Source organism: Ambystoma mexicanum, chromosome 1q, assembly GCF_040938575.1.
Source record: "Ambystoma mexicanum isolate Mex_15411 chromosome 1q, UKY_AmexF1_1, whole genome shotgun sequence".
NCBI classification, from domain to species: Eukaryota; Metazoa; Chordata; class Amphibia; order Caudata; family Ambystomatidae; genus Ambystoma; species Ambystoma mexicanum.
In genome coordinates, this window is record NC_090922.1 from 1,220,212,390 (window position 1) to 1,220,225,906 (window position 13,517).

A 13,517-nucleotide genomic window follows, 5' to 3' on the forward strand; every position below is an offset into this window, starting at 1 on the left:
TCAGTAAGAGTTGCTCTAGCACGCACTAGGGCTTACTCGCATAGTGTGCGGCACACAGGATTCAGTCTGAAGAGCCCTGTTAACCAGTCTTGCTTTCTTGTGTTCTCAGCAGCTCCGGCTGCCCGTTGTCAGCAAACGGTGAACTTCTCCCGACCTGGCAATTTGCTCGGCACACTGTGTCTGTTGGCCTTTGTACTGCTCCCTGCAGTGTGCTTGTCGTCGGCCTCCTCCATGATGTCTGAACAAGACAGGTTCTCCTCATCTCTGGCTCTCTCGTTCTGCTTCCTGTTCTCTCCCTTCTGTGTCCCAACCAAGACTGGGAGGCTCAAGTCTCTCGCTGGGTTCAGGTGAGTCTCTTTTGAATCTCCCGGCACCTGTTAATCTTCTCCAAACACTAGAAGCCAGCATTGGCTTCCCGCTTCTAGTGATCTTTCATACTCCATCCCTCTTCCTCGTCTCAGTGCTATCAAGCAGAGGGAAATGCAAAAAAGGTTGGCGATTGGTTATAGTTGAAGAATCTAGATTTGCATACTAATATACTACACAAGAATGTTGAAAAGGCAAATGGGTGTCACTAATAAATACAGGTGAAGGGTTATTTTGATTCTGTATGTCTCCCAGGAGCTAGTCCTCTCCCATGTGGTCCTCGGCAGATAGCCAACCCCCAGGTTATAGTCCGATAGCGTCTGCCTTTCCAGGCCACGTAAGAAAGGCTTTCTTCCAGGGAATCAGTGATGAAGTGGTCAGATTCCTCACAAAGGCTTTTCGCAAGATGAGTCGTTGAGTCAAAGACCAGTCTACCAGCTCTATCAAGTTTGGCTCGAGGCATGGTCACCTAATTGGTGTTGCCGGAATGAAATGTCCTAGAATGGGATTTGAAGGTCAGCCTAGATTTTAAATAGGACTGACTTTTTCCGTACACGTATTTATGGGCAAAAGTAAGAACTCTAAAGGCAAAACGCTCCTTCATTGGCAACCAGTGTAGGGCGCGACATGCCTCTGTATCATGATCGCTATGTTCAAATTGGTTCACTATTCTGACTGAGCTATTCTGAAGTTTCTGCAGCTTAATTATATTGCCTTGCATTGTGCCATTCAAAAGGCTGCTACAGTAATCAATCTTTGCACCAACAATGGCATGAGCTAGAAAAGCACAATTCTCCTTGAACAGGATAGGACGAATACAGCACATGAGTAAAAAAAAAAAAGAAATATGAAGTGGTAGAGACAACATTCTTCATGTAAGCTTTCATTGTAATGGAGGCATTAAGATGAACTCCCAATGTTTTAATCTTTATCGCCACCGCAATGACACAACCAGCAGTGGTAAACTTGCTAAAGTCAGTAGAGAGCTTTGATAGTCTTTGTTGGGTGCCAACAATAAGCAGCTCCGTTATGGAATTATTCAGCGCTAATCTATTGATAAACCATCCAAGTTTGGAAGGTATTAAAAATCTTGTTAATATTGTCCGAAACCGGTTTTTAATCCCCCGTAAAATGCAGCCAAACCTGGGTGTCATCTGCGTAGTTCGAATATAACACGCCAAGATCATCAAGAATATCAAAAAGAGATTTTGTGAATACATTATATAAAGGTGGGGGAAAGACAAGACCCCTGCGGAACACTACAGATCAAGTTTACAGATGGGGCTGCTGCAGATTTGCTAAAACCTCTTGCAGTGCCTTCTGTAAGAAAGGCATGGTATGAAACAAGAAGACAGACACAAGTGATCACAGTTCAAGGGTGTTTATTGAACTTCAATGGGTTGGTTGAACGCCTGCCTAAACCTAAATCTAAAGATGGGGGCAAGCTACGACCATCAAATAAAAATAACGCCGTCCTAGTCAAGTCTGTCAAAATAAAAGGACCTATACTAATAAACCTTTTGCCAATCCTTACTTCTAAACTTCCAAATACAAAATGGTGTAAGATATGGTGTATGCAAAAGAAAAGTGTTCAAGAAATAATATGTCAGGATAGTTGAGCAGTTGGCTTCCCTGCCTCTCGTTTTAAACACAGGGCAAGGTGGCACGTTTAAGCTTCGCACACACTCTGGCTTCTCTGCCATGAGAATACAGTTCAAAGCAAAAGGCATCAGGGCCTTTTGCCAAAGCTTCTCTTTTACAATAACAGTCTCTTACGGCAGAGGGTCTGTCACAACAAATAAGCGGCAAAGTTCCTTTCTTATCAGAGCTTTCACATATACAAGTTCTCGTTTTCAATATTTATCATGGGTCTTTCTCCTTCGGGCTTGGACCCCTCCTTACCACAATGTTCACAACTGGTCAACCTCGGACCATGGATCTCCCTCGTTCGGGATCAGACCAGGAATTCTCACTTTCTGCGTTTTCCTCTTAATATCAAAGACTTTCGAATTTGCAATGGGTTTTGCTCAATGGTTGCAGGACCAATTCGATTCACTTCACACAATGTTCTTACTTTTGTTTCTGCCAAGTCTTGGTTGGATACCTTCAAAGAGACCTTCGATTGAGCACCCACGCAGCACTGGACCACTCCGTCACTGGTATCGTATCTTTGCTTCTCAAAGTTCAAACATTCTTCACCAAGCAGTGTTCCAGATAAAGTTTTGCGGTATTTTACTAAGTATTTTTAAACTTTGAGAGCCAATGTGATTTTAAGAGAGTAAAAATGACTTTTTTCCTTTGCAAGAGAGTAAAATATATGTGACACCCAGCCAATGTGTGCAATAACTGTATGGAAATCATTACTATGCAGCAGCTTTCTGGATTGTGACAGAATACAGCATTCATTATTTCTCTAATGTCTGGCCATTTGATCTCTCCTGGATATATTTAAATGTTTAAAACACAAAAACCTAGCCTATTACATAATAAAGCAAACATGAAGTGTATTGTGTGTTTTGAGGTTCGATAGCAGAATTGTCTTTTGATGTTTAATAAAAGTTCTCATTTCCTGGAGCCATTACTATGTAACAGTATGCCAATGTTATGCTACAAAAGTACAGAGAGGCAAAGAATCCATGCTAAATTCTATACCTAATCTCCTCGTCAAATTGTTATTTATATAACGCATTTGGCAAAGCGCTGTACATAGAACACATTTATCACAATTATCACCAAACCGAAGTCGGTACTCCTTTATCGACCTTGAAAGGATGAAAGGCAGAGTTGGCCTTGCCTGTATTCGAACCTGCAACCTACAGATCACTTACAGATCCCAGTAACAAGTGCTCAAACAGCTGAGCTATCTTATTGGCTAACATCCTTCAGAGTTCGGTTAACTGAGTATCGACTGAGGTATAATAATCACAGTGTCTAGAGGTTGGAAGAACCATGTATGAAGCACTACATAAAGTTAAATACCTATCTGGATTATCATAGGGACAGGCTTTGCTGAGTTTCTATTCCAATTACAAATGTAACTTTCATTTGTTTGTTTTTGAACATCGCTTGCATTTCCTGGAGAGTCAGATTTTGGATGTTTTAATTGTAGTCTTGAAGATTTGAGAGACTAGAACACCTGTGATTAGTGTAATGTGTAATGACAATCACTCTCCCTTGAGAAAATACTCTGCTGCCACGGACAATTTATTGTAATGTACCTCATTGACTACGGTTGAATGGATGTAAACTAGACTGTGCATAGTCATCATTGTACACACTGTTTTTATAATTAGAGTGTAAATTAAATTATAAGTGTAATGATCTGCCTCCTCATGATTATTCAGTCAGCACAGGAACTCTGAAAACTACAATTGTGCAATACTGGTTTGCTTTCACTGGAAAAAAGCATAATTTGTTACTAAATATTTATTCTAAGTTGCAACTTTGTTTTCCATTTTATTGTTTGTTTATTTATTGTGCGCGCCACACCCAGAGGTATCAGGGCGCAGGTGAAAAGAGGGTTTACAGCTTAGTTACAGAAGTTACAAGTTACAAAGCAAAAGGTAAAAACAACTTTCTTCGGCGCAACAGGATGAGGGTAAGACAGCATAGTATATGTACAACGGCATGCATATGTAGACAACATGTCATCTTTTAGCTGATGTTTACATATTGGCAAATCTATATCAGACGTACATTACATGCAGGCAGGGCTAGGTTGGTACGTTAGGAGAATGAGGGTTACATATCATTCTCAATGAGCCAGTTAATTGTATTCTTTCTGAATTTGTTAAACGTTTGGTCAGGTATAAGTTTGTGCGGTAGGGAGTTCCACAATTGAGCTGCCCTAACTGGGAAGCTGAATCCTCCAATAGGGGTCAGTTTAAATCTGGGCACTAGAAGACAATTGGGGCTGACTGTTCCTGTCCGACTAATGGAGTTTCTTCTGATAAATCGCTCTGTTAGATAGCAAGTGGCTTTGTTGTTTAAGCATTTGTGGATGAGGGAGGCCGATTTGAGGTAAATTATTTCTTGGGTGGAGAGCCATTTGTGTTTCCGTCTTATTTCAGAGATATGTACTCTTCTAGGAATACTTATGGCAGCCCTAAGCGCATTATTTTGGAGCACTTCTATTCTGTTGATGGTTTGTTTGTTTGCCCCTATGTAGAGGGCATTACAATAATCAAATTTTGATAGGATGGGGGCTCTGGATAGGATTAAGCAACTGTCAACTGATAGTAATTGTTTTCCGGTCCGTATTAATTTACATGTGTAGGCCGTACATGAGGCCAGTGAGTTTACCCGTTTGGTAAGGGATAAGGTTGAGTCGAGGTAAAAACCTAGGGTTTTTACTTCTCTGGCGACCTTGATAGTATTCCCATCAATAATGAATGCAGAGTAATTTGGGTTGAGTTTTGAGATACGAGGTGCGGGGCCCAGGATGATGAGCTCCGTTTTGTCATTGTTCAGATATAGGCCATGGTTGGCCATCCATGCCTGAACGATGCTATAGACTCTGTTCACCAAAGCCGGATCTTCCCCATAATCCCCAGTAAGTGGTAGGAGAATCTGGGTATCGTCTGCGTAGTTGGTATAGGTGATACCCAGATTGTCAAGATTGTCAAAGAGTGGCCTGGTGAAAATATTGTAGAGTGTTGGCGAGACGCACGATCCCTGGGGCACTCCACAAGTAATAGGTATCGGGTCTGCTGCCGCTGAAAGGGAGAACACCCTCATAGCCCTGTCACTAAGGAAAGACTGTATGCAGACTATAGCTTCCTTTGAGAAGTGGGCCGCTGAGTCCAAGTGATTACACAGGACTTTATGGTCCACCAAGTCAAAGGCAGCTGAGAGGTCTAGTAAGAGGAGAAGTGCTAATTTTACCTCATCTCTAAGTGAACATATTTGGGCTTTTAAAATCGATAAGGGCTGTCTCTGTGCCATGTTGTGGTTGGAAACCAGATTGGCGAGAGCCTTGGAGGAGGTTCGCCTCAAGGAAGTTCTAAATTTGGGTGTATGCTACCTTATCTAGGATTTTTAGAAGGGATGGCACCGTGGTGATGGGCCTGTAGTTTGTGGGTATGTTGGGGTCCAGCGTTTGTTTTTTCAGGAGAGGGAGTACCCAAGATTCCTTTAGGTTGCGAGAGATGGTGCCAGTAGTGAAGGAGGCTTTAAGTTTAGTGATGAAGGGGGCTAGATCTCTAGCAGCGTCCTTGATCAGTTGTGCTGGGCATTGGTCACCTTTGCAACTGGATGGTTTAAGCGCAAGAATTGTTTTCTCTACCTTGATCACTGAGACCTTAGAGAAGTTAAATTGGGTAAATTCTTTGGGAGTAGACTTCGGTATTTTGTTCAGGGGAATTTGGGTTTGAGCTGATAGTGAAGCTTTCTTTAGAGCTATTTGGAGGTTGGCCACTTTGTTGGTTAGTGCCAACTGAATGTCAGTACACCAGGTTTTATCTTTAATCGAGTCATCCTGTGCTGCAATTGGGGTTTCCAATTCTTTTAGAATAGAGAAGAGCTCCTTCATGCTAGAGTTGGCTTGGGTAATCCTGTTATACGTTTCTTGTTTGGCCAAGATGATATCCTTTTTGTATTGCGTTGAAATACTTATTAGATTGGTTTTATTTTCTCGGTGGGATTGAGATCCCATGCCGTTTCGCATTTTCTTTTCTGTAATCTTAGTTTTTTTTAGGTGGGGTGTAAACCAAGAGTTGAGATGCTTTTTTGGTTCCTAAGTTTTAGCGGAGCAATGCTGTCGAGAGCGGTGGTCATAGCATTATTAAATTCCTCCACTAGTGAGCCTGGGTCAGCATTGTCTGGTAAGGAGTTGAGATTAGGTAGGATATGGGGAAGGATATTGTCAGCTGTGATATTTTTCTTGTTTCTGGTTAGTGTAGGTAAGGCGAGGGGAGGTATTGGTGCAGTAGGTCTTAGTATTGAGAGTGAAGGAGATTAGGTGGTGGTCAGTCCATATTTGGGGGGAGATGGATGTAATGGAGAGGTTGCAGGTGTGACTGGCAATCCAATCTAGCATTCTCCCTTTGGTATGGTTGGACGTATTCACTTTCTGCGTGAAACCTAACTCTGTCAGGATGTTAACTACAGAGTTAGCCTGGTGATCATTAATATCATCGTACCCTGGGTTAAAATCTCATAGCACTAGGGTTTGTAAGGAGTTTTTTAGCTTCTCTGAGATAACAGTAGTAATATCTTCATTAAAGGTGCTGATCGGGCCTGGGTTCTGTAGAGGAGATGGATGTTTAATGTTTGGGAGTTGGCGGTGGGTAGTTTAATAGAAAGTGACTCACAAGATTCAAGGTTAGGTTTTGAGGTGATTCTCATGGAGAAATTCGTTTTGGCGATGATCGCTATTCCTCCACCTCGTGAATCTAGTCTGTCAGCTCTAAGGATAGGGTGGTTGTCTGGGACAGCTAACGTTAGTGGTGGACCTGCTGCCTCGTGGAGCTAGGATTCCGTGATGGCGATTAAGTCAAGGTCATTTTCCAGGATGGTGTCTGCTATGTCTGTAGCATGGGCGACTAAGGATCTAGCATTGATTAATGCGCCTTTGAGGTCAGGTTTTAGCTGTGGCGTGGGGTGCAAGTTAGCGGTGGCAGGTCGGTTGGTGCTGGTCTTGTTTCTTTTAGAGTGGGGTTTGGGGCTAGGAGGAAGGTTGGTTTCCAATGGGGGAGGAAGAAGTTTGGGTCGAAGGTGATCTAGGTTAATATTATATTTATTGACGGGTTTGAATATTTTGGGTAATCATGCCCGGAGTCTGTAGTTTCTCTGTGCTATGTTGCATGGGGATTTGAAGATAAGCTGCATAGGTGAGGCTCCTGCGTCCTCTGGGGGCAGTAGGGAGGGCATGGTGATATAGACAGTAGTAATAAGTAGAGCTGTCAGGTTAATGATTGTGGCCAGATAGACTGGGATTGGCAAATAAAAGTACATAGTGTTTGAGGCAGGTAGAGCAGAGAGCAGGCTAGGCCAGTCAAACTACAGCATACTATTAAATGCAGCAATCAAATAGTGAACAACACAAGGCCAAAAGCAGCAATCGCATATTGGGCAACATAAGGCTAAATGCAGCAATCAAGTATTAGGCATTGTAAGGCTAAATGCAGAAATCAAATATTGGGCAACATGGGGCTCAATGCAGCAATCAATTGTATCCCTAATTGCCTGTGCATCGAAAAAAAAACAAAAAAAAAAACATAAGGTGTCCATATGGTCTATAGTTTTTACATGGCGAGTCAATGTAATAATGCCTGTTGCAACAAATTAAACACTTTTGTTTTAGTAACAGAAGCATACATGTTCTTCAAGATGCTGCATAAGGAGGGCACAATAGGGGTATGCATTCACGTCTTAATTGAAAAATAGTCCCAGCGACATTTACAATCATGTACAGGTCTATCGTCACAAATGCCTGGTATCACAGATGCAGGTGATTTATTGGGATTGAAATGTGTCAATTCTGTTCTTATTCTTCTAATATGAATCCTTAGGTTCATTATTAGCCATAAAGTACAAATGTGAGTTTACTGCAGCTCACTAGTTTCCGTCTCAATCTGAAGGGCACTTAACCCCAATAATTCTTTTGGTACCTCGATGATACTTTTTCCAAATCACTGCACTATGTATTTATCCCTCATAAGGATATTTGTGTGTGTACGAGTGCAAAACACAAGATGTTAATAGCATGTTTTCTCTTCATTGGTTGTTGTGTAATTGTTCAGATGTGGGTTCATTAATAACTTTGTCAAATATCAATCCAACATCTTCCAGGTCTTCATTTTATAATCTCTTCCACAAAGGATTCCAATGACTCAAGAAATATGCAGAAGACTAAAGAGTATTTTGGAATGCCTTAGGATGGATCTTAGAACCAATGTTCTTCTTTTTGATATAGGACAACAGTGCCCTGTTCCCTACTCCATCTGTCTCGATGAATGGATGATGGGCGCGTTTAAGACTCCCTTTTGTTTATACTTGTTGATGAATTTCTTCATGGCATCCGCCACATCTTGATAGGCTCACCTCAAAATAGGGGAAAGATTCCTTCTATTTAAGTTGTGAATCATCTATGCATGGCGCTCTTCGTGGAGAATATGTCACACCAAGATGCAATGTGAATGATTTTGAAGGACTTGCTTTCAAATCTCGTGCCTCCAAGTATGCAGATTAACAGTCTTTTTCATTCAGTGTTTTGTGTAATCGGATGGGTGCTTCTTTTTCCTATTTTCCCATGCTGGAATTTTTCAATTTAGTGCTTCTACGTGTTGTTTGTCCCAGACCATATGTTCATTTTGCACTCACTCTTTTAAATGTCAGTTTAGGCAGTCGAATATAATGTTTATTTAGACAGCGCCAAACATTTTTCGGTTTAATGGCTTCGCGTGTTTCTTACTTCAGTCCGTAATAGCTGTGCGTACCCGACTTGTTTATCACAGAATTTCAAGCAGAGACCAGTCATTCTTCTTGCAGCGATAGCTCGCTGTTGTAATATTATTAATTTTGCAATCCTAAAATGCTAGGAAAATAAATATGCACAGTGCTTCTGTTTGCTCCATGATCAGCAAGACAGGAGAAGCTGAATGGAAATAAACCATGCCTTTTATCACAGTGTGCAGTTTCTTTTTTTGAAAGGCTTCAGAGAAATACAAACTGTTTAGAGGCTTTTATCTATGGCTTGCACTTACATCCATGTAGATAAAAATCAAAAGAAGCCTTCTGGTTTCTGTCAAGTACCCTCTGCTCTAGACTTGTGTGTAGATGTACACAGGAGAATAATAAAGCTGTCGTATTTACAAGATATTCAGGCATAAAAAGGCCTCGTACACACCTTATCTGGAGGCCTGTCAGCAAGTTAGCTTTACTCGCATGTTACATCAAATAAGTTTAACAATGTTCGTTCCAGCGCTCGTTATACAATGTTGCTGCTTGCAACCTTGATTTCAACACAGACAGGTCTTGCATCGGCCTCCCCAACTCACCGGCTGTGTTCATCTCTCTGGCACTACTTTGTTCTTGGAGCCAAGGACGATAACACAGCGGCTGCTGCTCCTCCCTGACTTGGTCAGCTATGCAGGACGGCTTTTGGTATCTCACATACACAATGCAGGATTCTTTAGCCAAGTTTCTTGGCATTCAATTTTCTGATCTACAAGGGTTTTGAAAGTAACTGTTTCCTGTCTGAAAGGTCAAGGGCATATCCCTCCTTGCGAACCCTGCTTGGTTTGCCATCTTTCTCCCCTCGTTCGGCTGCCTTCTCGAAACTGCTGGTCCTTTGTGTGCTTTGCCTTGCTCAGAGTGTGCTCTTGTGCTCCGCCTTTTATCCGTGTGGGGAAGTTTAATGGACGTCAGGTGTGAGCGATTGTCAGTAATTGTCTGGTTTCATCTGACCGTAGTAGCGGGACATGTCAGGTACACTGCCTGGGTGTGAGTGCTTTCTCCCAGAGTGAGCTGTTTGTGTAGGGAAAGGGTGGGGGGGGGGGGCAAGTTCTCACGTATCCTACCTGGTAGGATGGGGTAAAGGTGTTACAGGGGGAGGGATACCGCATCCCGCCATCTGGTGTCCCACTCCCCGAAGATCCCTCACCCAAGTGATCCTCCCACACTGGTCCACCCCCAGGAACTGGATCCAAAAGCGATGGCCGTGTCCTGGCCACCTGAATGACAGATCCCTGGGGACTAGCGGGTGAGACACCTTCTGTTTTCTCACACTTCAGATAGAGAAGAGAGAACACAGGCTGTGGCCTCAAGGGACACATTAGTAGAAGAATGCAGTCTGTCTACAAATGTTATCTACCAAATTGAATGCCACAGAAAGATCCAAAAGCATAAACTGAGCAACCCCAACCTTATCCATAATCTGGAGCATGTTAGGGCAGTCTCTGTCCCATGTGCGACCCTAGAGGCTCACTGCCTAAGACCAAGTAAGTTGTACTCCTCGTAGTAAGACTGGATTTGCAGGTATGCTACTTGATCGATAATTTTTTGTAAGAAAGTTACATTAGTTATCGGTCTGTTGCCTGCCACGGCACCTTTAAGGAACATGCCCCCCCCGGCCTGGGGGCGGGGTTATATAATGAGGGGGGAAGGAGGTGTGTAGGCGCACATGCGCCAGTTCATGTGCCAGTTCAATAAACAAAGGTTATGCAAAACTCCCCTCTGGCTGTGCGTCCTTTATCCACATGCGCAGGCCAGATCCTGCCTACATCTGGCGACGAGGTTGTCTCCCGCCAGCCGGAGTCCTCCTACAGCGGCCGGTGATCTCACCAGACCCTTCTTCCTCCTTCGCGACAGCGTTCCTCCTTCCGGGCCGGTGATCCCACGAGCCCGTCCTCCCTATCAGCGACGCCACTGTGTGCCAGCGAGTCCTGCTCTGCACCCGCCTCACGTAGAGGCACAGTCTCGGAAGCCACCGAGCGGCGGTGAGCCCTGCCTTGCTCCTGCCTTTACAAAACACACAAGTGCCACATTGCCCAGACTGGCAGAGCACAGCACACTCATTGCCACCTCCCAGAGTATCTATTCGCCGCCCACTAACGGCGCAACGACAACAGCGACAACTTCCATCTGACTCCCCTCAGGCCCGTAACACCCGCTGGAGCCGGCACACACAACCAAGGAGCAGGCACATCAGACGGACTGCAACCCACGTGTTTCTACCCAATACGGGCCCAGCCTTTGCTCCCTGAACTCACTGCACGTTCCCAGGAGGCGTCCTCCACCACCCACACGGTGTGCCACACAAGCCTCTCTCCCCTAAAAGGGGCCCAGCCCTCAGAGACCCTGCATCTCCTCAGAGGCCTGGAAATGCCACCAAGCATCTGAAGCTCCACGTGACTCACCAAAGTGATTCATCTCCACCAAGCACACCAAGGACACCATCCGTCCACAACGTGGGAGTAAATCAACAGCTGGACACAAAAAACGCACCTCACCTCATGAGGCATCACCAGCATCATGAGCAACCCCTGTGCCATGAAGTCCATCCAACTGCGCATGCCCCTGCCTTTCTCCATGACGCCACAGTCCACCAAGGGCCCCCGCTGAACCGAGTGAATGAAGATTTTTACCACTTTGTTAGGGGGTCTGGAGACGGTGACTCACCCCACTTACGGGATGTTTCCCTCCTGGTGGGGGTTATTGGGTGAAAACAATCGTCAAAACTATTCCAACGGGAGACCAGCCTGACTTTGCCTCTCTAATTACAGCCCTCGATAGGCTACTCATCATTGAGCCCAACAAGGACTATGAGAGATCTTTGCAACCAGTGCACGCAGAAGCCACAAGAAACAGTGGATGAGTACATAACCCACCTGAGAGTAAAAGGGGCCCACTGCCAATTTGATGCTTTCTCCTTAGACGAAGCCATACATCTATGAATCATTAAAGGCTGCTTATCACCCACACCTAAGAAGCAACTACTGAAGAAGCCCCTTACAATTCCAGAGGGGAGCGAGCTAGCCAGGATCTTCGAGAGGGTGGACGCCCAAGCTGCGTCAATGGCAGGCACGCCTACACCAAAGCATGACACCACTGAACTCATTGCCACCAGCCCAACGACAAGGGGACAGGAGCACATATCCATACAGGTCACCAAATCAACAGGTACCCAGACTACAGAGACAGTGCTACCGCTGTGGCATGGCGTTCCCACACTCGGGATGCTGCCCGGGACTCTCGCAAAGATGTGCAAACTACGGGAGAGAGGGCCACTTCCAGTCCGCCTGTAGGGAAGGCAGACCGTTCCCCAATACGAGGCCCCAAATGCCCACCAGAATGACATTTTGGCCACCGCAGCCCCAATACTTCCAACAGAGGGTTTTTCAACCAAACCAACAAAGATATATCCGGGCTGTTGACGAATACCAGTACCAAGACCAGCCACAGGGCTAAGGGGGCCAAGAACAGCCATTGCAGCTAATGGACGAGTACGATGAACCCCTAGAGGGATATACAGATGGCAACTACTACGCTCCCATGCCTTTCACAAGTACCCCTTACTATGATCCATCACTGCAGGACGAATATGTGAACCTCATCCAAGACATTGAGGAAGCTAAGGAAGACCCGAGAATCCCAGTCAAGGTGGGGATGTCCCATTTCACTTCCTGGTGGACTCCGGCGCCACTGTAAACATTATGGGAGATCAGGAATACTTGAGAATGCCCGATGCACCAGCACTTGTACTGACTCAATCCAGAATATTCCAATGGGGCGCAGCCACACCCCTACAAACCATTGGCCATTTCAGGCACCGCCTGCTCCTCCGAGGCCAGCAGACCAACACCACCATACATGTCATCAGGTCCGCCACAAAAAGACGCTGCCTCCTCAGCTACTACACGGCTTCATGCCTGGGCCTCATTGACATCCACGTGAGTACAGATGACGTGATAACGTCAGCAGCGGTCCACAAGGGCCGAGATGAAATCGTGAGAACTATCAACCCGGAAACACTGCAAGCCTCAGCTCCAAACTCGACATCATGGAAAAGTTTCCACGATTGTGCACAGGGCTGGGCAAACTGAAAGGCCCCCCAATGAAGCTACGTATTGACCCTTCGGTGAGGCCAGACCTGCAACACCAGCGAAGGTTTGGATTTCACCTCCAAGAAGCAGTGCCCAGAGAGCTAAAGCAACTACTCGCTGATGGCATCATTGAACCCGCAACAGAAGCCACCTTGTGGGTCTCGCCCCTAATCATCGTACCGAAGGAAGGAGGGAGACTGCGCTTATGTTTCGACATGAGGATGGCCAACACCGTCATACAAAGGGAAAGACACCCAGGCCCATGCATTGAGGACATGATTGTGCAGCTCAATAACGCCTGCATGTTCTCCAAACTCTACCTAATACAAGGGTACCATCAACTCGAACTACACCTCGACTCCAGAGGAATAACGACGTTCGCCACCCACGAGGAGCTATTCCGATATCAACGGCTAAACTTTGGCAACTCATCGGCGGCCGAAATCTTTCAAGAAGCAGTGAGGAACATCAGACCAATAGCAGGAACACTGAACTACAGTGATGACATCCTCATCTTCGGGGCAATTAAAGAGGCCCATGACGCCGCACTCCTCGCCACCTGCGGAGCCGTCCAAACCGCTCGCCTCACTCTCAACATTGACAAAT

At 45.2% G+C, this 13,517-nt stretch overlaps 1 protein-coding gene across 2 annotated transcripts in view; it reads right to left on the reverse strand.

Moving 5' to 3' along the window:
• AK4 (adenylate kinase 4) overlaps positions 1–13,517 on the reverse strand; it is a 499,316-nt gene that overhangs the window by 377,446 nt on the left and 108,353 nt on the right. The window lies entirely within an intron of this gene.